The sequence below is a fragment of the Furipterus horrens genome, unplaced genomic scaffold (genome assembly GCF_987537825.1).
Source record: "Furipterus horrens unplaced genomic scaffold, mFurHor1.1.pri manual_scaffold_2, whole genome shotgun sequence".
NCBI lineage: Eukaryota > Metazoa > Chordata > Mammalia > Chiroptera > Furipteridae > Furipterus > Furipterus horrens.
Genome location: NW_028327172.1, coordinates 138,316,415 through 138,343,315, shown reverse-complemented (window position 1 = coordinate 138,343,315; position 26,901 = coordinate 138,316,415). Strand labels below are relative to the sequence as shown.

At 45.1% G+C, this 26,901-nt stretch overlaps 2 long non-coding RNA genes across 4 annotated transcripts; one reads left to right on the top strand and one right to left on the bottom strand.

Moving 5' to 3' along the window:
• Window positions 1–19,593: 19,593 nt before the first annotated feature.
• Window positions 19,594–21,167, bottom strand: LOC150019569 (uncharacterized). The gene is made up of 2 exons (XR_016509266.1): window positions 21,090–21,167; window positions 19,594–19,706 (listed from the first exon to the last, which is right to left on the bottom strand). It is a non-coding gene; the product is annotated as an uncharacterized LOC150019569 (long non-coding RNA).
• A 1,513-nt stretch (window positions 21,168–22,680) lies between these two features.
• Window positions 22,681–25,892, top strand: LOC150019568 (uncharacterized). Of its 3 annotated transcripts, XR_016509265.1 has the most exons (4): window positions 22,681–23,386; window positions 23,909–24,145; window positions 24,974–25,113; window positions 25,726–25,892. It is a non-coding gene; the product is annotated as an uncharacterized LOC150019568 (long non-coding RNA). The 3 variants fall into 3 exon arrangements; XR_016509263.1 differs by lacking the exon at window positions 25,726–25,892 and having other exon boundaries at window positions 24,974–25,716; XR_016509264.1 differs by lacking the exon at window positions 25,726–25,892 and having other exon boundaries at window positions 23,904–24,145; window positions 24,974–25,716.
• The last annotated feature ends 1,009 nt before the right edge of the window (window positions 25,893–26,901 follow it).

The following is a 26,901-nucleotide window of genomic DNA, read 5'->3' as shown; positions in this document are numbered from 1 at the left end:
TTGAACACATTACAGAGTGAAAAACATTAAGAGAGGATGATGTGAGTCAGTTTTCCCCATGTGGCAGCCTTCTAAGTCTGTGTGCATATGGAAGCCTTGTGCAGAGCTGAATGGCTCTAAACTTCAAGGGTCTTTTTTTTCGAGATGTAATTGACATATAACATAGTTTCAGGTTAAAATATAATGATGTAATATTTGTATATAATGTGAAATGATCACCACAATCAGTCTAATTAACAGCTATTACCACATAGTTTCAACATTTTTTCTTGTAATGAAAACTTTTTTAATTAAAAATATTTTTATTGTTGACACAGTTACCAATATTCCCCACTTTCTCCCACTTGTCCCCCTCCAGCCAGCCTCCCCCACCCCCAACCTTCACCACAATGTTGTCTGTGTCCATGGTCTATGCCTATATGCATATACATTCTGTGGTTAATCTGTTATAGCCCCCCCCACACACACACACTGCCTCCCCTCTGAGATCTGTCAGTCTGTTCCATGTATCCATGCCTCTGGTCCTAATTTGTTTGTCAGTTTATTTTGTTCATTAGATTCCACATATAAGTGAGATCATGTGGTATTTGTCTTTCTCTGACTGGCTTATTTTCTTGGCATTATAATCTCCAGGTCTATCCATGCTGTTGCAAAGGGTAAGAGTTCCTTCCTTTATTTTACAGCCACATAATATTCCATTATGTAAATGTACCACATCTTTTTTATCCACTCATCTACTGATGGGCACTTGGGCTGTCTCCAGATCTTGGCTATTGTAAATAACATTGCTATGAATATCATGGAAAATTTTAAGACTTACTCTCTCAGTAACCTTCAGATATAAAACAGGACGTTATTAACTATAGTCATTATGCTGTACATTACATACCCAGGACTTACTTATTTCATAACTGCATGTTTGTACCTTTCCACCACCTTCAGCAATTTCACTCACCTCCCACTCCTGGCTCCTGGCAACCACCGATCTTTTCTCTGTATCTATGAGCTGAGTTGTGTTTTCTTTTGTTGTTGTTGTTTTTTTTTAGATTCTACTTGTGAGAGCACATTGTTTTTGTGTGTTTGTCTGACTTATTTCACTTAGCATACTGCCCTCAAGGCCCATCTATGTTGTCAAAAATGGCAGGAATTTCTTCATTTTTTTATGGCTGACCAGCATATATATGTATACATACACATATATATACACCGTATTATCCATTGATGAACACTTAAGTTGTTTTCATGACTTGGCTATTGTAAATACTGCTGCAATGAACATTGGGGTGCATATATCTTTCTGAGTTAGTGATTTTGTTTCCCTTTGATGAATACCCAGAAGTGGAATTTCTGGATTATATGGTAGTTCTGTTTTTAATTTTGAGGAACTTTTTTTACTGTTTTTCATACATAGTGGCTGAACCAATTGATATTCCCAACAACAGTGCCCAAGAGTCTCTTTTTCTCCACCTCCTCACCAATACATATTTTTTTTTCTTTTTGATAATAGCCATTCTAAGAGGTGTGAGGTGATATCTCAGTGTGGTTTTGATTTTCACTTCCCTGGTGATTTGTGAGGCCAAGCACCTTTTCATGTAACTGTTGGCCATCTGGATGTCTTCTTTGGGAAAATGTCTATTCAGATCCTCTGCCCAGTTTAAAATCAGATTTTCTTTGTTTTTTGTTTTTTGTTTTTGCTATTGAGTTTTATGAATTCTTTATATTTTTTGGATAGTAATCCTTTATCAGATATATGAGTTGCAGATATTCCTCCCATTTGGTAGGTTTTCTTTTTATTTTGTTGATTTCCTTTGCTGTGTAGAATCTTTAATTTGATGCCGTCCCACTTATTTATTTTGCTTTTGTTGCCTTTGCTTTTGATGTCAAATCCAAAAAATTAATGTCAAGACCAATGTCAAGGAGTTTACCACCTGTGTTTTCTTCTTACTGTTTTAGGTCTTATGTTCAAGTTTTTAATCTATTTGAGCTGCTATTGTTTTTACATAACATAATGTAGTACAATTTCAAAGTAGGTGAGAGCCAGTAACTTTCATTTGAATTTCTGTGTTTCTCTCTTAGTCAGAGCTACCTTGAGCTCTAGGTGCCTTTATGTTGCCTTTCTCTTCCAAGCCCCTCCCCCTCCCCACAGTGATACCTTCATATTCCCTCCACTGCACCCCCACCCCTTTCTCTATTCCCTTAAGTGTCTCTTCTTTCCCATTCCCCAAGTGAAGAGAATCAATCTAATTAAACGACTGTTTCTGGCCCTATTTATCACTCCTATCTAATCAGGTATTGTCCTTGTTCCCCAAAGTTAAGAGGTCCCAATCCAAATCCATTCTCTGCCCTCGCTTGCTCACATGTCTTCCTTTTATTCCTACATGGACTCAAAGCTTTCATGTCTCTTTGAACACTTTCTTACCCTTACCTTTCCCCCAGACTGTGGGAGTTTGGGTGAGGTTGTTCCAAACTACATACTGACCACCGTCCCCTCCCATGTTTCACTCCCATGCCCCGTTAAGACAGTTGCAGTCGCCTCCCAATATGGTCCCCTCACCTCTAGTCTTTCCCCTGTAATCCATATAGTGGCCAGATCAGCTTCCTCAGAGCGCTTCTCTCCATCATCCTCTTTGACAGCTGCCTAGGTGCAGTCACCAGGGTCTCACCTGGCAACTGCAGAGGTCTCATAACTGGTGTCCCAGAGCTGCCCATGTCCCCTTCTGGTGCATCAGAGTGATGTTTATATGTTTTAGACACCGTCAAGTTGCTCCCCAGCTTTCTGTGTCACTTAAAATCCAGGCTCATTGCCATGATTTGTAAGGTTAGCATGAACTAGGGTCCACTTCCCTCCATGCCACCTCTTGCTCCTACCCTCCACACACATCAGGATTTTTTCAGTCTCTTGAACTCATGAAACTCCTTTCTTCTTCAGGCCTTTATGCAAGCATGAAAGATTCATTTCCCAAATCTCTACCTGGTCATCTCTCATGTACCTTCAGGTCTCAGTTCTAATGTCATTTTCTCGAAGATGACTTCCCTGACCCTCAATTTCAATTAAGTTTCCAGCCCCTCATTATTCTCTTGTTCTTCATCATCTTCTTTATCCTAATCTTTAATCAGGTATTTATTTGTATGGATACTTCTTTGTTATCTCTCCCTGCTATAAGCTCTGTGTTAGCAGGGCCTGTGTGTATTTTCTCACCACCCTGTACCCAATGCCTTGTGCCTGCCACAGGTAGACACTCTAATATTTGTTGATTAATGCAAAGAGTAAATGAGCTTCTCTCCTCTGCTCAAATACCTTCTCTGGCTCCCACAATGTCACCCAGAGAATTTTGTATTTTAAAATTTATTTCAATTATAGTTGACATCAAGTTTGTTTGATCTTAATTCACATCTTTACTGTTCATAAATTCATGATCCCACAAAACAAAACTCCTTGCTATTATTTTCATAACTCCTGCATTTTCCTACTTTAATGGCTTCATTTTAGTTAAAAGATTTCATGAGCGAACCAATTAATGACTGGCTCTACATTAGATCCAGTCTACAAGGTCCATGTTAAACATAACATCTGCCATTTATTTATTTGTTTGTTTAAGATTTTATTTATTTATTTTTAGAGAGAGGAGAAGGGAGGGAGAGAGAGAAAGAGAGAGAAAAACATTGATGTGAGAGAAACATCAATCGGTTGCCTCTTGCACGTGTATCCCGGGGCCTGAAACTGCAACCTAGCCATGTGCACTGACCAGGAATCAACCAGCAACCTTTCATTTTGCAGTACAGTGCCCAACCAACTGAACCACACCAGTCAGGGTGCTGCCATGAAGCCTTTTAGATGCCACTAGCAGGAATTCATTTTGCTTTCTTCCAACCTTCCATAGCACTTTCTCTGCAAAATTAAAGGGATTTGTTGCTTTCTGCCTCCCTTTTCAAGTTTCTTTCTACATGTCTGATCTTCTTTACTAAACCATGTGTTTCTTGAGGGCGAGCTCTAATCACCTTTGTATCTGCTACCACAATGCTTCAGCGATAGCAGGTGTTCAATAAAGACAAATGATTATGGATGATTGATTCAAAGTGATTATGATTTTTCCAAGAACTTAAATGGTAGTTTCCTTTAGAAAGGTGGGGGTGCCCTAACCAAGCAAAAGTATAGAGACAGCACTACTTCGATTATTTCTAAACTGTTTTAAAGGTGATGGGGCTCCTTTTGAATTCTATCTCACTGGTCATATTGACCATCTGTGGATGACAGAAGAGAAATGTAAAGGCATTTTAGTGGGCAAAGTAAGAGAGTTTGCAAATCGGATCCTAAGATTGCACCTGGTCAGAGAGACAAGGCAAGACAACACTAGCTTTCCCTGAGTGAGGGGCCCTAGCTGTGATCATGGACTATGGCTATAACATGGATATTGTGGGTCTTCAAATGAAGAAGGTTTGGGAGTGTGCTATGGACTGAACTATAACTGCAAAATTTCTCTGTTGAAACCCTAAGCCCAATGTGATGGCATACTGAGATGGGGATTTGAGGAGGTAATTAGGTTTAGATCAGCTCATGGGAGACGGGCCCCCATGGTGGGATTAGTGTCCTTATATGAAGAGGAAGAGAGAACAGAGCGCTCTCTCTGTCATGTGAGGACACAGTGAGAAGGCAGCCATCTGCAAGCCAGCGAGAGGGCCTCACTAAGAACCTGGCCATGCCAGCACCCTGATCCAACTTGCAGCCTCCAGAACATGAGAAAATAAGCCTCTACTGTTTAATCCCCCAGTTCTGTGCTGTTGTGTTAGGGCAGCCCAAGCAGACTAGGACTGTGTGCAGGGGCGGGGCTGCCGTTCAAGCTCTTTTCCCTTTCACGGAGAAATTGATATTTAGGTAAGAAAATGCTGAAACTTAAGCTGTGAACAGAAAATGGGATTTCAATCCCCTATCAAATCCTCTGATTTTGTTTTCTTACAGTATATGTGATGTTTCAAAGTCTTATCTTACATGTACTGAGAAAGCACCACTATTCTTTTATAACGACAGGTACATTGACAGTAAATGTCTTTCATTAGTGTGTTTGAATCAGAATTTTATTTCTGTTTTTGAATGAAATCCTTTCCATTTTAAATGCTGGGACATTATGTGGGACATAAGCTCTGAGAACTCTGTCATCTGGGATAAACTGATTTTTTTCACTATTGGTCTAAAGCATTCATTAGGATTAATCCAGAGCTGTCTACACAACAATAACCACATATACTGCTATCTGGGGCATCTGAACGCCAGGACTTAGATGTGTCAAACTATTGCTTTCCTGATCTTTGTCACTGTCTGGTGCTATTTTTACAGTTTTAAATGTACATGTTTGTTTATTTAGATAAATGAAATTTGAATAAACTGAATACATTGGCAGAATTTGAGGGTGCAATTTAAAGTGGTTTAGGCTGAAATAGAAACTCCTCCTTTCTCGTCTTCCACCCCTCCTCCACTCTCTCTGGTGCTTTGTGCTATTCTGTGTGTATTGGTGTGTGGGGGTGTCTTTGCAAAATTATATTCTATATAAATTTAAAATGGGGCTGAGTTTCACATCTGGGTCAACATGATGTAGCCATGATATCATAAGTGTCTTCCTCCTCACCCTCCTAATTAGAAATCATAGGCATCTCAGAGAAGGCTTTGAACTTTCACAGTCCACGGAAGTAGAGAGGTCCTAGTTTATATCTAAGTTACATATATTTTCTAAATTTATATATTATATAACATACAATATAAAGTTGGAATAATACAGTGTGATGTTTTAGAAACTGCTTATACAACCTGTTTTTTTCCACTAATAAATTAAAAATACTTCCATGACACTAAATATTCTGCTACAAATGATTTTAATAGTATCATACTATTGTATCATATATCGCTCTCATAATTTATTTAATCTACCTCTTCTGACAGACACTTAAATTTTTTCTTATTTTAATATTATAAATAATACCACAATGAACAACCTTTTTCATAAATCTCTCTAATATTCCTCTAGGATGAATTCCTAGAAGCAGAGCTGCTGGATCAAAGGATATGAACATATTTGATGGCCTCTGGTACCTGTTGCCAAATTGTCTTCCAGAAACTTGTTTTTCTGTTCTCAGGTGTTTTAAAGAGAAAGGGTATGAACTTGGATCAAACTTAGAAATCAGCTATCAATACTCACTGGATGCCTTACATTGCACATGTATATACAGCTTTGTAAAATGAACATTTTTCAAGCATTTTGAAGGCTTTTGCATTCATAACAACTAAGGGAAATGTGACAGAACAGGAAAATCGAGAATCCTACAACTTTATTGGTTAACCATCCCAGATAGTTCACTGATTGATTAGCAAGAACTCTAGAGAAGGACCCAAATGTTATAACTTTGAGGTTAGACACTCAATAACTTAAGAAACAGTGTGAGAAATGCTCACAATAAAACACCGGGACACAGGCCTTCAGCAGCAAAGCGAGGCGTTTATTCACGAGTCTGCAGAGTCGGGCACACAGCCAGCCAGGGGCATGCACACCAACAAAATGGAGCTGGCTGTTTTTATCCTAACGTGAGTAAACTACACCCCTTCCTCCCACCCCTTCCTTCTCATCTGGATACTCCAGAGTTACAATCTAACTAAATTAACTGAGAGTGATAATTAACTCAGGGTGATCTGGTTATAGGTCTGTCTCCAGCTTTTCTTTGAAATTTCCCTATCTTGTTTGCTGGGCTGTCTAGCTACATTTTCCCATTTCCTGAAGTTTGGTGATGAATATCTCCCCCACTTTGATCTCAGATATCCTTTGTCCTCAGAAGCATTTGTGCTGAGCTGCGGAGTGCCCCCTTCCTGACTTGGAAGTGTGCTGATACTGTTAACTCTGGCTCAGAGACCCACTGATTCAAGGTTTAATTGCATTTGTCCTTTGCTGCTAATTATTTTCTACTGGTTTGAGAGTCACAGTTTCCTTGTCCCTTACAAAAGCATTTTATAAAATGCCTGTTTCAGTATTTAGGCAATCTCAGTAATTCGTGCCCCTTTGTAACATAAGAGATGTTTCTTCTTGCTCAAGGGACCGAAACATAACATATGTCAATGTAAGAAACATTCGAACCTGAAGAGAATTTTTGGTGAGTTTGTTTGAGCCAAACTGATGACAATTGCCAGGAAGCAATATCTCAATGGATTGAGAAATGCTCTGGAGAATGACAGTTTAGCACCTTATGGTATATATTACAATCAAAGGAGGAGACATCAGGGAGGTGGGAGAAAGCAAAACAGGGGTGGTGGGGACATCTGGGATTGGATAAAAGGTAAAATGATAGACAGATGCTTCTTCCCTTTTGTTTTTTGTAAGGCTGCCACACAGGCCTCCCCTGAGCTTGGGTTAGTTAATATGTGGCTCCTTTTCTTTCATACGTAGCATCACCACCACCACCACCCCTTTTCTTTAATTTGGGAGAGAGAGAGAGAAACATTAATGTGAGAGACAAACATTGATTGGCTGCCTCTCGTATGTGCCCTATGGGATCGAACCACAGTCTTCGGGTATATGGGAGCATGCTCTAATCAACTGAACTATCTGGCCGAGGCATCATCTCCTCTTAACTTTGGAAAGGGTTTTGTTTTGTTTTGTTTTTGTCTGCATTGTGTTTTATATATGAAGGGATGAAGGAACTTCATATGACCTTCTTCAGTCAGATATGCCTCCTTGGTTTTGGTTTGTTTGTTTTTTTCAAAAATGTTGCTTCTGTGAGAAACACCTTCACCCTGTCCAAAACTCAAGAAATGGACTTGGAGACAGAGTCATCGGCAGCCGTCCGTCTCGAGAGACGATGGTGTAGCTTCTTAAGAGTCTATCTGCACCGCCGAGAATGGTTGTGCAGTCCGACTCGGGAGTGACACGGTATCTGTCTCCTCCCGTGTTGAATCGACATCTTGCGATGACGCTGGAGTGTCCTCTCCAGTGAAGCTGAAGCTACAGAGCCTGGGCAGGGTGATATGGAGGGTCTGCTGTTGCCCATGCAGCAGACCTCCCCCTCTCTTCGCAGCTGAAGGGTCCAAGGGAAAGACGGAGTCAATACAGCTTGGTTTCAAGTGCGCCGCAGGAGTTGCCGGTGTTGACTACAACGTCAAACCGTCTTAGGGACTCCGGCTCCGGATTTTCCGTCGGGGTTTACTCCCTTAGCCTTTCCCCTGAAGAGGTATGCCGCAAGGCAGCAGAGGTTTTTTGGAGTCAGAGTTTTCCTTCTCTGTTGGAGACAGAGTATAGCGAAAGTAAGTCTTTAATGGGGTTCTTGCAAGATCAGGTGTCTGTCTGGTATGCAGGCACACCCTGTGGAGATACAGTGGGGGCTTTTATTTTTTAGCTTGCAGGTCCCTTCCCCCAGTTTCTCATTGGCTGAGTATTATGGGAGGTATAATCTTTCGGATCATGTCTAAAAATGATTGGCTATTCCCTCCTCCCTTTGTTCTCCAAGGCATTTGTGGCAAGTCGTGGAAGTCCCCAGCCCCTGCCATTTCCTCTCTCATGGATCCTGTTCCCTCTTTGTACTCCAGTTTCCTCAGAGACCCTCAACCAACATTTTGTGGTTGGGCATGTCCGCTATTCTGTTGTGCAAGCTGGCCACCACTTGTTTTCCATTAACTATACTACCCTGAAAATACACCATTAAAATCTCTATACCTTACACTTCTATCCATCATTTTGCATTCTGTCTGTCTTCCCCCTGTCTCCCCGCTCTGACTCCCTGCCATGACTTCCTGCCATTGCCACTTCCATTACACCCTTATCGATACATGAACTGAGCCTGGAATCAAGACATCTAGGTTCTAGTAATCTCACTTCTTAAGACTTGTCTGCTCATTTATCAAATGTGAGTTAAGCTAATTGGAACTGTTACTGAAAAATCGGAGCTGGACAGTAGATAAAGCGGCAAACAACACCTTGAATTCAGGAGTATTGCAATAGGAGGAAAGAGACCTTAGTATAGATCTGGGCTCAGCTCCAAACACAGCATGGGCATGTGGGATTTATAGTCAAGGAGTAAGTGGGGGTTGGTGGCTAGAAGATTACTAAGAAGAAACACCAGGAGTGGGGGGATTTTGACTAAACAACCCAAACAGGATTCTTGCTGAAGGCTGGCCAGGTCATCAGACGTCACCTGGGGGATGGTGGAGGCTGAGGAATCGATCAGATAGTGAGACTGGTGAGATATGAAGGGTGATCAGATATGGAGGATGGAGGCTGTAGCTAAACCAACTTAGTAGGATTCTCGCTAAAACTGAACAACACAGAGATGAACACAGAAGTCCAAGAATTGAGGCCTGGTTGAAAAAACACTTAGGAGGCGCTGTGCAGAGTTTGGTCAAGGAGGGACTCTTTGTCAGGAAGTTTTCAAATTGTGTCACCAGAGAAACCTAGGGCTTCTGAGGAGGGCCCTTTGGAGTTCGGGTTGCGAGAGGGCCGAGTACAGCCCCGACCTCACCATCAGCTGGACAGCTCCACCCTAATCTGAGCACATCTGTCTGATACGTTGGATCTTACCCAAAACTTCCTTGTTTGTTTTAAATCAGTAGACTCTTTTCTTCAAACTTGGAAGACTGTGAAACCAGGAGATGCGTGAGGACCCTTCCAAATACGTCACTTTAGGATTTTGAGTCAGCCTAAAGCAAGTGAAGGGCTTAATTTTCTTCCAACAGACACTCCAGGGAACTCTGCATGAGCAGGAGAGAGGCTTTTCATGAATTACAGAAACTCAGTATGCTCTGTTTGCCTGTTTCTTTTGTTAGAAGCAGGTCCTTCAAGGACAGGCCCTTCCTTTAAGTGGATTTCCACAGCCAGCACTGAGAGTCGGTATGTGCGCTCATCTCTCCCCCCCTCCAGTGATAATAAGTATGCATCACTGCTCCTGAGTTCGCATTTCACAGCATCCAGTCTGTGGGGGCTCTGATTACTCATCCATTTCCACAACACATGCTGTAGTATGATTAGTGCCTGTTCTGCAGAAGAGGAAACTGGAACACGGAAAGGATGAGCAACTGACCTCAGATAGCACATGTTGTCTATCAGGGGGCGTGAATCAGGACTGGAGCTTCCTAAAAACAGTTCCCTCTGGGGAGGATCTAGTCAAGGAAATGGTATAAATGCCCCTGGACACGGACAACAGGGTGGAGATTGACTGTGGGAGCAGGGGTGGGGGCAGTGGGTGGGGCAGGGGAGAGCAACGGGGGAAAACTGGGACAACTGTAATAGAACAACTATAAAAATATATATTAGAAATAAAAAAAAGACAGTACCCTTCCTGCTAAATGCTACTCTGCCGTGCAGAGACTTAGTTCTTTTTTCTGATCTCTTGATGGCACCCGGAGTGCTTCTATCGTTTTATTTTCTTCTGGGAAACTAGCCCATCAAGTTTGGCTGCAGCGCCCCAAGAGAAAGCTTCTGGACTTGAAGGGCAGGACCTCAGAGTCAAAAGACACACCTCAGTGCTCTGGGAGGGTGACGCCACCTTTTCCGCGGGGCCCCATAAAAGGAGAAGACAAAGAGGTTTGCCCTTGTTGCCTGCTCCTACCTCTCAGACTCTGCATCTCTGTTGCCTTGCAGACAGGCGTGTGCTGCAGCAAAGGGACATCACAGAATAACCCAGAGACAACAAAGCATGAGACTAAGTCTCAAATAACCTTTAAACTCTTGGTCATCATTCACAACTTAAAAGCCCTGGCCTATTTCTTATGCAGGAGCTGAGTGTGTTTGAAAGGGAAGGAGTTTTAAGTTAACTTAGGATGAATGCTAAGAGGCACAGCCCAATGGACTCAACAAGCAAAGTTTATGTATCATTAGGCTGGGCCTCCCGACCTTTCCCATTTTGTGGCACAAAGAGAGAACATAATATGTACTATGGTTGTAGAGTATACTGGCAATGCCACTGGCCACCCACCCAGGGTGACTCCACCACAGGCCCCACCAGTCCAGCTGAGGGTGGAGGGATCAACATTTTACCCCCTCATGCTGGCTGTTGCCCAACACCAGCAAACTCTGCCAAAGAAACAAGAGTTGGGAGTAATCACAATGATGTGAGAATGGTGTTTTCCATGAAAGGAAGAGAGAGAAAGAGAGAGAAAAGAGAAGAGAAGAGAAGAGAAGAGAAGAGAAGAGAAGAGAAGAGAAGAGAAGAGAAGGAAGGGAGGAAGAAAGAAAAGAAAAGAAGAAAAAAGAGAGAGAGAAAGAAAGGAGAGGGAGGGAGGGAGGGAAGGAAGGAAGAAAAGGAGGAGACTGGAGTGAGTCTCTGGTGTGGATACCCTGAACAGGGCATCGTGAGGGGACACTTAAAATAAGGTCTGCCCTCACGGCACAATTTCATTATACAATACAGTGTCGTTAGCTGTAGTCACTGTGCTGTACAGTGAACGTCTAGGCCTTTTTCATCTTGCATGACTAAAACTTTGTATCCTCTGGCCAACATCTCTTCATTTCCCCTGTCCCAGCCCTGGCAACCACCATTCCACTCTCTGCTTCTGAGTTTGACTTTCTTAGATTCACGTCTAAGTGGCATCATGGAGTATTTGTCCTTCTGTGTCTGGCTTATTTCACTTGGCATGTTGTTCAGCCTTAAATGAAGGAAATCCTGCCATTTGCAACAACACGAGGGATGCCATACACACATTTTACACCACCAAACTGAAAAGTCAGCCTCTCAGTGAACAACGTCCTGTTTAGGTTATCTCAGAGCAGCAGCATCCCCACGAACAAGGAGACGTGGAGTCATTAGCTGTACACTGCTCATGCCTGCTTCTAGACTGGCTTTCCCTAAATAAGGAAAATCTGCCTGGGAGGTGAATTCCAGTGTCCGGCACAAGGTTTTCCATGACACCTGAGCCTCCCCATCCCCTGATGCTGCTGGTGCCAGTGGGCACGTTCCTTCTGTCTTTGTGGAGTGGGGTGCAGGCATACTGCTGAGAGAAGTTGGGGTCCCCATCCAGGACCCTGTTGTTTGCTCATGGCTGACTGCCTCCTCCACAAGCCCCTGCTGGGCCCCAGGTCATCTCAACTCAGCTGCCCTGACTTGGTTTTGGCCTTGACCCTCCACCTCCTCTATGTGTCTCCTCCTGGACTTCTCTCCACTCTGATGGGACCTATAGGCTATTTCCCCCTTGGTTTTAGCTGGTCCTTTTCTGGTTCAGATATTTTATTTTATTTTTATTTTTTTTTAAACAGTTTTTATTTTTTTGTTTGTTTATTTATTTATTTATTTACTTATTTGTAGAGAGAGGGGAAAGGAGAAAGAGAGGGAAAGAAACATCACTGTGTGGTTGCCTCTCACTCGCGGCCCCAACTGGGGACCTGACGTGCAACCTAGTCATGTGCCCTGACTGGGAATCGAACCAGCGACACTTGGATCGCAGGCCGATGCTCAATCCACTGAGCCACAGCAGCCAGGGCCTGGTTCAGATATTTTAAAGGTAGGTAACATCCACTATTTTTCTCACCAGCTTTCCAAACCAGTTGGAGAAAGGAAAGTTAGTCCTAGTATATTTTCCCTTTTCCATCCGTTCCTTCCTGCCTCCTTTCTCTCTCTGAGACTGGATGTGCTGTGTCAGGCGGAGGCCTTGACTCATCTGTGTCAGGATGGAGCGGACATTCTGCTGTAACGCTAGCTGGGTTTAGGTTCTAAATAGTCTTTTTTTTTTTTTTTTTGGCTCCTCCTGGTGTCTGGCATGTGGTCAGCGCTGCTGTGACTGCAGCAGGCATGGAGCCCAGTGGGGAGGCCGGACACAAAGGTGACCCCTCCAACTGCTTTCTGGGTGGTGCCTGGAGCACAGCAGTCCCTCCTTGTTCCCTAGAGCCAGCTTGGCCCTGGTCCTTTCACTTCGTGCCGTGCCAGTTCCATTTATGAAAGGACAGTTCTTTATCCGGGGCCAAGTGCAGCTTCCTCTCCACCAATCCTCAGAGGTGCTCCTTGGTCTAGGGAATGTCTGTGATGCAAAACCATCACCCCTGTGGATTGGGGTGAAGTTTAACGCAAATTTGCATAGAGGGCAGGGAATGGAGCCCAGGTTTCCCATTGGGTTTGGCTTTGGGGCTGCCATGCACACTCAAGCCTGAAGCTGGTGTCAAGCTAAGGCTGGCCTTAGAGCCCCTCTGTCTGGGACACCCAGGAGGCTTCCCAGACTTTCCATTATGCAGTCACATGTCATAATGTCAGAGGGAAATATCTGCATATGCCATTCATATACTGGGACACAAGCCCCTGTTATAGCATCACTTTTGTCTCCTCCCTCTTAAGGAGCCACCTTGAAACCCAGCAGGAGTTTTTCCAAACTAGAATCTTAAAAGTCTGTCAAAGACACCCATAAACTCCTTCTCTGCTTCATCCAGTAGCATGTGTGCAATGCATTCTGTGCCTCTTAGGAACATTCTGAGTGATGGTAAAGAAGGTCCAGGAAGGTTAAGGAACAGGCGTGGGGTGCTCAAGCCTTAGTCCATGCTGAACCCCAAATATCATCCTCTTTGTGTAACTGTCAGGCGTGGCTGGAGTCTGGCAGATTCTTTGCATCGAGCTGTCGATGTTGATTTGTAAATTGTTAGAAATGTGTAAATGAGTGGGCAGCCTTTCATTGGATTGCCATCCTACCCAGGCTTTCCTCTCGCCAGTACTTTCACACTCAGCGGGCTAGGAGTTCAAAAGACTTCCCTCCTGACTTGGGCTTCATGCAAATTCCACACCTGCTCCGTGCAATTTCATACAAGTGCAGTGCATGATCCGGCCCTTTGCACCTCGAGTTCTGGAAACAAAGACACCTCCATGCAGCGACTTCTCGGAGGTGCTACTGAGGGGACATCAGAACAGCTGGGTGCCTGAAATAACAGGCAGTTCCCAAAGTACACACACATAGCAAGGATTTTGTGATTTTTAAAAATTATTATTTATATGTTTATTGTGGTAAAAATAAATATAATAAAATTTAGTATTTTAATAATTTTAAATTGGACAATGTAGTGGCATTTAATACAGTCACAATGTTGTATAAAGATCATCATCACCTATTTCTGAAGCATTCCCATCATCTCACCCCCCAAAAAGACTCTGTACTCACTGAGTAGTAGTTTCACCTTACTTTTCCCTTTCTTCTCCTTGCAGCCCCTGGCAAGTACTAATCTTTTTTTTCCTCTTTGATTTTGTCTACTCTAGACATTTATATACATCTCGTCGTCGTCGGCAGCCGTCCGTCTCTAGAGACGATGGTGTAGCTTCTTAAGAGTCTATCTCGTCGTCGTCGTCGTCGGCAGCCGTCCGTCTCGAGAGACGATGGTGTAGCTTCTTAAGAGTCTATCTGCACCGCCGAGAATGGCTGTGCAGTCCGACTCGGGAGTGACACGGTATCTGTCTCCTCCCGTGTTGAATCGACATCTTGCAATGACGCTGGAGTGTCCTCTCCAGTGAAGCTGAAGCTACAGAGCCTGGGCAGGGTGATATGGAGGGTCTGCTGTTGCCCATGCAGCAGACCCCCCCTCTCTTCGCAGCTGAAGGGTCCAAGGGAAAGACGGAGTCAATACAGCTTGGCTTCAGGTGCGCCGCAGGAGTTGCCGGTGTTGACTACAACGTCGAACCGCCTTAGGGACTCCGGCTCCGGATTTTCTGTCGGGGTTTACTCCCTTAGCCTTTCCCCTGAAACATAACATAAAATATTAAAATATGTGGCTTTATCTGCCCACTTTCTTTTATTTATTATAATGTTTTCAAGGTTTATCTATGTTGTACATGTAACTCAGAGATACTGCAGCTTGGCTCCAGGTCACTACAATAGAGCAAATATCACAATAAAACAAGACACACAACTTTTTTAGTTTCCCACTACATGTAAAAGTTATGCTTGCACTATATTGCAGACTATTGTCAGTAGCATTAGGTCTAAAACCTTAAGTACAAACCTTAATTTAAAAATGCTTTATTGTTAAAAATACAATGATTTCTTTCTGGCTTTTTCACCCAGAAAGAAAACATAAAGTGGTGCTTATAATACTTTGATGCCAGAGATGCCTCCAAGTAAATAGCATCCTTGCAACAATGCCAAGGGGGGCCAGAGGTGATGAGCAGCCGAGGGAGGGCCTGGAGGTACTCACTAGAGTCAGTGCTCTCCTTCCAGGAGGGAAACCCTGGTGTGCTGATAATTCTGCCTGAGCTGTGCCCAGTGCCTGGACTTTGACCAGCTGCAAAGAAGGGGTCTGGATGCAAAGAAGATGGGGGACTCTGGATGCCAGTTATGTTCTGAGGTCTTCCTAAGCTGTTCCTGAGGGTCTTTCCGGACACAGTTCGCAGTGCAGCCGGGCCATGCAGAACTGGCCCAAGTTTGCCTGAGCAGCCTCCTCTGCCCAGCACCTGCCTTTCTTTCTTGGGATCTCAGTATCCATTCCACTTAACACCCTCTGTCTCTGCAGAAGGAGTGGTGGGGGAGAAGGTGTGACTGCAGAATCCAGGAGGCCCTCTGAGGAATCAGCTCTACTGCCAACACCTAATTACACAGGGAACGACGTTTCCTTCAGATGGCACAGGTTTGGCTGATCAGGGAGTCCTAGTTCTGAAAGTCCTGTACCTGTTCACTGGGTGAGGGTCTGCTGCTTCTTTCCCCTACTCTGTCCTTTCTTCTTCTAGTGTGAAGACAGTTAGAAGAATCAATGACTATTATTGAGCTACTGTGTAGCAGGCATTGTTCTCTGACTGGGGATAGAGCTGTCATAAAACCTTCCACATGTATACTCCTTACAGTTTGCAAAATGTTTTCAGTTCAACTGTCGTTTTTTTCCTCTCTTCATGCATATCATTATTGTGGTAAAAGACACATAATATAAAATTTACTATCTGAACCATGTTTACCTGTACAGTTCAGTAGTGTTAAGTAGTTTCACATTGTTGTGAAACAGATCTCCAGAACTTTTTCATATCGTGAAAGTAAAACTCAGTACCCATTAAACAATAGCTCCCCTTTGGTCCTCCCTCCAGCCCCTTGCAACCAGCATTCGTCTTTCTGTCTCTGAATTTGACTACTCTAGATATTTCACCTAACTGAAATCATATAGTCTCTGTCCTTTTGTGACTGGCTTACTTCACTTAACATAATGTTCTCAGGGATCATCCATGTTGTAGCCTGTGTCAGAAATGTTCTCTCTGGCCCTGGCTGGCGTGGCTCAGTGGATTGAGTGCCAGTCTGCAAACTGAAAGAAACCAGAAGGTTGCTGATTCGATTCCCAGTCAGGGCACATGCCTGGTTGTGGGCCAGGTCCCCAGCTGGGGCAATGCGAGAAGCAACCAATTGATGTATCTCTTGGACATTACTGTTTCTCTCCCTTTTCTTCTATCTCCCTTCCCCACTCTCTAAAAGTAAAATAAATGAAATATTAAAAAGAAAAGAAAGGAAATGTTCTCTCTGGCTCAGGGCTGCAGGGAGTATTGGAAGTCTAATTTTGGACAGTTTGTGTGCAGTGTAGCACAGTAGTTCCCAAAGTGTATCTTTGTTGCATGGATAGGACTAGTTCCTTAGACATTATAGTTCTGTGGTCCAATAGGTCTGGAAAATGCTAAATGTAAGCAAAGTAATATAGGCTGCTTTATTGCAGAATTCCTCAGAATCCTTAATCTGCTAATTCAGTCATCAAATCAACACAAATCTATATATTGCCCATTGTGTGTGTGGTATTATGCGAGGTGATGGGAACCCTGACGCTGTTACAGGACCCTAGCCTATGCTGTTCTGGAACAGCTGTGGGGTCCAATTGCCCACTGCCAAGAAGCATGACTCCCAATACAAAAGTTTGATGGAAAAGGAAAGGGGATTTATTTAAGTTTTACAGATTCAGAAAAATGGTGGGTTCCTACCTCTCTGTCCCACTCCCTTTAAAACACCCCCAAAACACAGTACTGCCACCCCCTGCCAAACCAGGCCAGTTTCAGAATACACCAGTCAGAGGTACCATCTTTCAGAAAAGCAGAAGTCCACGGCTCTACATTCCCGGTCATAGTTCAGCATTTCAGGCATCTCCCACTAATCCATGCTTGGCTAAGCAGATCCCCGCAATTCCAGCCTCATCAGCTGTAGCACCATGTTCTCCAGGCAGGTTTCCCAGTGGGTCTCCTCTTTCTCACTCCAGATCTTGTGGCTTTCCCCTTATACACCAGACCTCCTAGCCGATTCCCGTCTACACCCTTTCAAACCCTATGGCTTCTCTCCACACCCTCACGGCTCTCCCTAATTTTAAATGCTGACCCAGAGTACCATACATCATTGTTATGAAAAGTATCTTAAGCCTACTATTCACCCTTTTACCTGGGGGCAGCATAGCTATTATCTAGCTATCAGCTTGCCATAGATATGCAAAGTACCTTAAAAGCTGTATTATCTCCTTTCCCCATCCCCAGAACCTGTGGAGGACTTTGAGGATCCCTCCCCTGATCTGTTACAGGATGAGAAAGAAGTGGCTGTTGTCCTTGTGAAGTTTAGAAGCTAGCAAAAAACAAACCTTGAACCCACTAAGAATGCAATTGTAATGATAAGTGCTGCAGGAGAGAAGCAGGGTGTAGAGAGAGTATTTACATTATGTCTTAATGGAGTCTGTGGAATCAGGGATGGCTTTTGAGGGGAAATGATGTTAAAGATAAGATGTGAAGAAGGAAAAGATGTGAACCAAGTGACAAGGGTGGGTACAGAGCCTTTTAGGCAGGAGGACAATTTATGCTAAAGTTCTGAGCAGAAACGGGTTGGGCCTCTCTGCTGTGTTTTGGAAACAAATCTGACCAGAGAACTCTTCCTCCACACCCTCCCCATCCTCTGATGCCTTGTGGGACTGGAATTTTGCTTCCCTGTTATAAATTGATCCCTGGGAGAGGTGCAGGAGACTTGGACTGTGCTTGCCACCTGCTGTCATTAGTTGTCTCAGATGAAAAGCCCTTAACTTCTTTGAGTTTCACTTTTCTTATCAATAAAATTAGGGCAGCTGACCTGATTCGGAAGATCCCCTCCTGCTATAGCATGCTATGAATGCATCTCAATTTCTTAGGGTAGAGAGAGAAGGGAAGTAAAGCTAATTGTAAACAGGGGGATTTTTAGGCTGGAAGGGAAAGAATTTGAAACCAGCAAGGCCAGTGTCTGTTCTGCCTGTCATCTACCAGACCCAATAAGCAGAGACAGGGATTGAATCTTTATGGGTGCTTTATTCAGATAGTTGGCAAGCCAAAAAGACAGTGGGTTTGTACCCTAACAGACTGTCTTTAATTCCATCACAAATGGGCCCTTTTTATAAGAAGAGTGTAGGTAAGGGGTTTGGAATTCAGGGAAAAGGTTAATCGGATAAAAGCTGCAGAATTCTTTCATCCGTGTCCTGGGCTGTGGTCCTTGTGCCCTGGGTGGTGGTCTTTGTGTCCTGGGCCTGGTCATCACATCCTGGAGCACAATGGGTCAGATACCATCTTGATTGCTTGCAGTCCTCCTAAGGCCCAAAGGTGGAACTGTTTATGACTCCTAGAGTCAAGATGGGTCATACCTTCAGTTCCTGAAACAATAGCTTTTTACATACTGTCAGAACATGGAGGCAGCTGAATGAATGCACACCAGGACTTTTGGTATATGCTAATCAGGCTGGCCCTGGACTTAGCCGTTTCCAAAGGATATGCTGATGGACTTAACAGTTCCCAAAAGATATGTTGATGGACTGAAACCATTCCCAGGGGAAATGGTAATGAACCTAGCCCGATATGTTAACTAACCTGGTGTGTGCGTGTGTGTGTGTGTGTGTGTGTGTGTGTGGTGGGGGAGCAATGAGCTGTAAATGATCTACTGAATACGTTGATAAACAAACTCACCCTCACCAAAATGTGTGGTTGACAAGTATTTAAAAAGTGCCTGCAGAAGTGCAGGTGGGACTCCTACAGGCCCATGAGGAGGACCAGGAGTCCCCATTCCCTGTTCCCCATTCCCCTTGCTCCTACGGGCCCTTGAGTTCGTCCAGGAGCTGCCTCTCCCCTCCCCTCTTCCCCGTTTTCCCCTCAATAAACCCACTGCCTAATCCCACAGTGGTCTCTGGGTGATTTCTCAGAGCAAGTCTGCCCGGACACATACATTGATTACTAAGCTTATTAGCTGTTACCTGAAACTAAAATTTTCCAACATTTGAGTTCCCCATCAAATTCAGTGCTGGGCAGGATGAGATAGAAAAAGGCAGAGTGGTGGCCCTCCTAAAGCCTGAGGGGACTCAGTGGAGAAGCTGTGTACCCCCTTGAACCCCTCCTCAACATGCATTTATTGGACCGCTGCTGTGCGGTTACAGGTCCTTCTCTGGGTCCCCAGGGAAATCTGGAGTTCGCCTGCCCTCACCCCATTTGCTCTCCTCTTGCAAAGACAAGATTTCCAGGAACATGAAGCCTAAAGGACTCTAGTAGGGACAAAGGGCTCTGATTCTCATTGGACAGACCAGAGGCTGCCCAGTAATTGACTGGCATCACTTCCCGCCAGCCCTGTCCTCATTCTGGAAACACAGAGACCCTGGAGTGGGAACAACAGCTTGGAACCATGGAGAACCCAGCGGACATCCCCAGACAGGGCACTTTTAGAAGGTCATTTATTTTATAAAGTAAAATACTTGCTCAGAATGCCAGCAGTCTTGTTTTTCAAAATTCCGCAGGTTGAGAAAAGAAGACCCGCCTGTGGCATCAGTCTGGAAGTTAAGAACCAATAATGAATAAAAACTGTTATCTCCCAGGATCCCTGTTGCTCTCGCTCTTCCTCCCACTTTCTCAGCTCACCAGGACAGATCCTTTGTTCTGTGTCTGCCTCCCTGCCCCAGAAAACAGACACTGGCTTTTCTGTGGCTCTCGGGTTACTTCACTCCAAGAACTCTGTGTGAAGCTGCTCCCCGCTCCGAGGAAAACAGAACACTATTCCTCTCTTTGACTTGTGGTTCAGAGTTTTCTGAGTGTCCCCACCCCAGCCCCACAGTAGATGTCTGTGCTGTAAAGGTCCTTCTCTCTGTGCGGCCATGGCATTCGTTTGCTGGGGCCTCCCTAACAAAGCACCGCAAACCAAGTGGCTTAACAACAGCTATTGTCTCACAGTCTGGAGGCTGTATGTCCCAGATCAAGGTGCCATCAGGGCTGGCTCCTTCAGAAGGCCAGGAGGGCTTGCAGATGGCCATCTTCTCCCCGTGTCCCTTCTACAGTCTTCCCTCTATGCGCATCTTTGTGTCCAAATTTTCTTGTCTTATGAGGACACCAGTCATATTGGATTATGCCTCACTCTAATAACTTCATTTAACCTGATTACTTCTGTAAAAACCCTTCCTCCAAATGAAGTCCCATTCTGAGGTACTGGGAATTAGGACTCCAGCATATGGATTTGGGGGAAGTGCAATTCAACCTGTAACAGCCAACGTCTCAAATGTCACTGAGCCTACGGCTTACTCGGGAGCTTGTTAGAAATGCAGGTACCAGTGAGACAGTACAGTTTCGAATTTAATAAATTTGGTGTGGTGTGCCACCCCCTCTCCACAGTCTCTCCCCAGACTTCATAGTGTGAACCCAGCACATTGCTTACTGTAGGCCTATAACAATGTTGTGCCAACCACCTTGTGCTGCAAAAAAAAAGACATTTTTGGTGCCTAGCTTTCCCTCAGTCCCCACTGCAAAGCCATGTCCTACCCACCTGTTGTCACACACCCTCTTTAATTTTCCTGGGAGGACCCTGTCACATCTGTAGGTTGCCAGGCCCACTATGACTGACCTTGCCCTCTCGAACTAGCAGGCGGGTAGTGTGATGGTTCAGGCTTTGGTGAAATAATTCCTCCATGATAGGTGAGGTTGTGTCTTGGAGTTTGGATCCTAACTATTCTGCTTAATGGCTGGTTGGCCTTGCACAGACTTCTGGGCCTCTCCGAGCCTGAGTTTATTCACCTCCGCATTGAGAAACCTCCTGGTCCAGCAGAGGGCTACCATATGAACTGAGCAAAAGGTACATCACACAGTACCTGGTATATAGAGAGGGCAGGCTCACTCAGATTGTTGGAGAATTCGGTCACCTGCCATTGTAGGATTCAAGTCCTCACCCTTGCTTTACTGCGAACCGAGGCCCACTCCAGAGCGCCTAGAGGCCATCTACGTTTCTTCTCATGGGGCCTCCTTCCTCTTCAGGCTAGCAATGGTGCACTGAATCCTTCTCGTGCTTTGCATTCTCTGACTACCTCTTCTGTTTGTAACGGCTCATGTGATTATATTGGACCTATCCAGATCATCCTATATTAAGGTCAGCTGATTACATCTGCAAAATCCCTTTTGCTGTGTAGGGTAAGATATTTGTGGATATGATAGCATATTCACAGTCTCAGGAATTAGGGTATGGACTCTCCTTGGGGACCATAATTCTGCCCAGTGAGAGTATTCCTGAACGGCTTTACCCCTGGACCACAGGACAAGGCATATTTTGTCTATGTACAACTTCCCCTTCATGCTGTAATTATGTTTTGTTTTCTCCAGCACAACCTAGTAATGTGTAGTGGATGTAAAGCTGACCCCCAATCATCTGTGTCAGTCTTCCTTTGTGGCCCAATCCCTGTGGTTTGGGTGGGAAAGATGTTCTATAAACACCCGCCAGCTCTAGAAATGGGTCCTTGTTTTTCTAAGATAGTCTCAGGCACACTGACTGGTTCAGAGATGGGCGTGTGACCAACAATGGTCCATATCAGAATGATGTTCAGGTCTCCTTGTCTAGACAGGGAAGGATATCTTCCTGTTCTGTGGGACTGAGGCAGCTTATCTTAGGAGCTTATGTTTGGTCATCTGATAGCCAAAGAAGAGAGAGCCCTGGCATGAAACCAGGACAGGAAAACAAACAGGGATAAAAGATGAAAGGAAAGTATATTCTTTGCAATATACAAATATTGAATCATTACATTATATACCTGAAACTAATACAATGTTGTATGTTAATTACACTGCGATTTTTTTTAATGTGTGTTCTTTGTTGAACTGCTGGATCAACCTTTACCTAAAGTCCACACCATCTTTGGGCTTTTCATTTATGTGAACCAATAAGTTTCTCTTATTGTTGAAACCACTCTGAGTTAGGTTTGATCCTACCTGCTATTAAAAGCACCCCAACAGACAGAACTTGTTTAATAATTGACAATTTTACAGAGTGGAGTAATGGATGGGTCCACCAAGGGAGGTGTGATCTGCCCAGTATTTACCTCCCCCTCCACAAAGACTTCTGAAAACGTAGCCGGGTTGCACCACAGGGTCTGCCGCCCTTGGGCTCCACTGATTTGCAGTCAACAGTGGAATGAGGAGAGGCCCTGGCCACGCAGGAAAGAACACCCAGTGAGGAGAAGCGGTCAGACAGGGAGCTCTGGACCACAGGGGACAGCCCATCTCTTCCTGCCATCACACTTTTCAGAGAGAAGTGACACCTAACAGGGAAGGAAGACTGTTTCTTGATTGGTTGAGTGAAGTACTGGACAGTGCCTGGCACACGAGGGCTCTAGTAAAGAGTTGCATAGTCTGGGTCCTGGGAGATGGACTGGGCTCTAGAATGGGGATGATTCACCAGAGAGCAAATTTGTGTTCTTCCTCTTCTTCAGCAAGGACTGTGCCTAAAAACCACCTCGTTGTTACGGGCTGAATTCTATCCCCTCAGAATTCATATGTTGAAGGCTTAACCCCTGGTAACAATATTTGGAGATAAAGTCTTGACAGAAGTAATTAAGGTTAAATGCAGTCATTGGAGTGGTTTTTAATTCAATATGATGGGTGTTACAAGAGGAGGCCATTAGGACTCATAGCCAAAGGGAAGACCAAGTGAGGACACAGGGAGAAGATGGCGTTTAAAGCCAGGCAGAGAGGCCTCAGGAGACATCAATCCCAACCACACCTTGATCTTGGACTTCCAGCCTCAAGAACTCTGAGAAGACAAATGTCTGCTGTCACCCCTGTCCAAAGCCACGCCTGGTATTTTGTTATGGGAGTCATTGCAAACTAATATACCTTGGTTGAATGGTGTTCTCCTAAAAGATATGTCCACCAGAACTTGTGCATATTACCTTATCTGGAGAATTGTCTTTGCGGTTATAATTAAGGATCTCTATATGAAAGCATTCTGGATTAACCAGGTGGACCCTAAATTCCATGACAGGCGTCCTTATAAGACACAGAAGAGAAGAGGAGAAACACAGAGAAGGCCGTGTGAAAGGAGGCAAAGATCAGAATCATGCAGATTCAAGCCCAGGAATGCCGCAGATTGCTGGGAGCCGCCAGAAGCTAGGAGACAGACACAGAAGATTCTTGCTCAGAGCCTCCAAGAGGGCCAACCTGCAGGCATCTTGATGTCACACTTCTCACCTCCAAAATGGTGAGAGGATACATTTCTGTTTTATTATTGTTTGTTTGTTTGTTTGTTTTTAAGCCACGCAGTGTATGGCCGCTTGTTTTGGCGGCCCCAGGAAACAAGTTCAGCCGAGAGCTTATGTTTGGGGCACTCCAGGCTAGTTAGTCCCCAGGAAGCTGCTACCCTGCCTCCAAGCACCCTAGCAACTTATGCATGGCTCTGGCTGGGTGGTGGACAGAGATTGCCAGTGGGATTGAGTAGAACCAGTTTCCAGCAGCAGACCCCAGAGTATTCTCTGCTCAGATGGTGTGAACCTCTTGGGGTGAGGAGGGGAAGGAAGAGCCCCATAAAAAGAATACATGGATTTCCTGTTAATGAGACAGGGCCTGAGTGACAGAGGGGTTAAAGTAAAGGGAAGTGACCATATTTACATGATAATGGGAAGCATCCTACAGCTTGCACAGGGCTGGACTTTCCCCAGGTGCGTCTGTTCTGCTCATCTCTGCTCCTGCAAACACCTTTCAAGCATGCGTTTTTGTAGTGCAGGAACTCCAGTGCTTGAAATAAAACAGTTATTATAATTGAAGCCAGAGGTGGGGTGGTAGAAAAAGTGCTGTGCCCCTGCCCCACCGCGGAGCTGAAGTCCATGGCTGACACCCACCCCAGGCTCCTTCCACGCTAAAACCTGGACCCTGCAGACCGCATCGAGCCAGATGGCTGCCTGGTGGCTGCCAGGTGGAGGAGTCGCCGCTTGTTACCGGAGCATCTATGGCCAGGAATCAGGTGAGGAGTTCCTAATGTCTCTGGCAGATGTGGAGGTGGGTTTGCCAGAGAGTGGGTCCAGGTTCCTCTTCCTGCTCCAAGATGACACAGCAGTTGGCTTCTGGTCTTCTCTCTTTGTTTAGCAAATTCTTCCCTGGTTTTCCCTGCACTCATGCCCACTTCATACACTGAGTGTAAGGTAAGGGAATATGGAATTATGCTTTAAGGGGGTAACCTGATGCCTGGAGGGGCTGGAACTGACCCAAGGACATATAGTTATCCAGGAACCATCCTTCGACAATGTGAAGCCCAAAGCAGGGCAGGGAGGCCATGATCTGCCACAGGACCCCACAGATCTTAAAATAATGATCTGAAAAGATTGTACCAAGTTGTAAGCTGGTGACTCCTCAGGACTTGTCCTACCTTACTCCTCCCTTCTCCCTTCCCCACCTCAAGTGCCGCTCTCTGGCTGGAGTGGCAAGGTAACCCCTGTCCCTGGGTCCCCTACTGTGGCTATCAGAATGCATGTAGAGCAGTTTGCCTCTGTAGGGGCCACCCTCCCCTCAGGATGCTAACTATGCTTGTTCCATTGGCTTGAGGGCATTTGCCATATTTCTGGCCCCAAATGCTCAAATTGCTAGTGATTGCCTCAGGAAAAGATTCTGTACTGGAGACTCCTGTGCACATGGAGAAGGAATAGGCAGAGGAACTAAGAAATGTGGTCCTTTACAAGTTCTGCAAGGGTAACAGCCAATGAAGTCATCTCTGTGGGTTCAATGTGGGTAGAAAGGTTAGTTTTGAGTGAGGGTGGAGGCTTCGAACAGAAATGAAAGGATTTCTTTTTCTTAGGTGTCAGCTCAGTTGAAAGCAGGTCCCTGTTTCCTTGGTTCTGGTTGACGTTACGAGGAAGTCTGTCTCCAGGTGAGGGGCGGAAGGCTGGCAGAGGTGTGATGTGGCGGACACTGGGGCCAGTGTTTCAGAACCACAAGGTGACTTCACAGCCTGGTGTCCTGTTCTTTCTTTGCTGCTCACACCCTGCTTGGTGGAATGCTGGTTTTTAACTCCATGGACCTGCATTTTTCTAAGAATAAATAAAGCCAGACCACAAGTCTCACTCTCCGCAAAGCCTAACGAAATCAACAGAAAAATTCTCACTGTTGTGATCAAGCATGGAAAGGAATAAAACCTCACACTATAAGCTTTGAAAAGTGGTTGCCAAGGAAAGAAACATGATACCTAGAGTAGCTCCTATCTCCATCTTCCCTCCATCTCTGGTCTCCCAGAACAGGATATAAAAAGCAATCAGGATTACCAGCTACAGGAAAGTGGCTATGTCTGCAAAACCCCTGTAGCCAAACTGTAGCTCCCAAGAGTAGACACAAAAGTGATTTGACAGCCTTGGCTATTGTGGCTCAGTGGACTGAATGTGGCCTGCAAACTGAAGCGTTGCTAGTTTGATTCCCAGTCAGGGAACATGCCTGGGTTGCAGGCCAGGTCCTCAGTTGGGGGTATGCAAGAGGCAGCCAACGGATGTTTCTCTCCCTCTTTTTCTCCCTCCTTTCTCCTCTCTGAAAACAAATAAATAAAATATTTTTTTTAAGTGATTTGATAGGAAGGAAACAGGCCACAGAGAATTCAGCCATGGTCTAAGAGAGAAATAAAAATTTGGAACAGCAAACATGCAAAACTAATAAAGGGAAAAAAAAGGAAGAAAGAAACATCCATGCAAATTGACAGATGAAGAAACCCGTCCAGAAAAAAAATTGAATCAAAGGAACAGAAGTAAATTTGAATGCCTGTAACATTTTGTGCTGTGATTCCCCCAGACCCCCTCTGATAGTCCAGGTTGCCTGCTAACAGCTCTTCGCTGTCTTCTTTGCTCCGGATGCCAAGCAGCTCTCCCATCCCCGGGGCAGCTGGAAGACACTGACTGCCTGATGACAAAGGCTGCCCCCTTTGTCTTAAGGTGGGCCCAACCCAGTGGTGTAGTTCAGGCTCCATCCAGAGGGCTACCTGGTAGGGCCCACAAATGTACAAATGACTTGGTGGGCAACACTAGGAAAGCACGTGGAAGGGATGGTTCATTGCAATTGGGAGTCATGGGGCAACTATTTTTCCACAAACACAGAAGCTCTTCTTTCTTCCAAGAAGAAATATTTCTTGGTGTGGCTGTGAAAGGAGGCATGTCTACCCAGGTACTGGGTCTCACTGACACTTTTCCTGGGCCTGGCATCCAAGCCTCACATCAGCGGACTGTGGGTGGTGAGCAGGTGGAACTGGTTCTCTGGGCAAGGGTGGTAATGAGGTCATAGTGAGCCATCCCTCCTGTGTGTTTATGTCAAAGCCTGGTGCATCTGCATTTCTTCCAGATGACAAGCAGGGGACACACCTGGGGACAGTCTGACTCCTGCTGATGCCATCTTCTGTTCCCAGATACTTCCCTCACCCCGGTGTATGAGGCCCCTTTGTAGGGGATGTCTTCTGTTGTGGGAGTCAGAGCACCTGTCCCCCAACGTAGAACACTACTGAGGCTCCATCAGACAAAGGCAGCGGCAGGAGGGTCAGCCTTGCCCTCTGGTTGAATAGATGATCAAAGGTGGTTAAGGAGAGGTGTCTGAGACATTGTGCAGTGGTTTCTCCTGAACAATAGGTCTTCACATAGAACCTGGCCTGGTCCTGTGTGTGGCTCACCTTGGTGGCACCCTCTCAGTGTGACCTCAAGCCTTCTCTGTGGGGCTCCTCCGCACTCCTCCCTTCCCCCGTACCTCCTCTTCCTT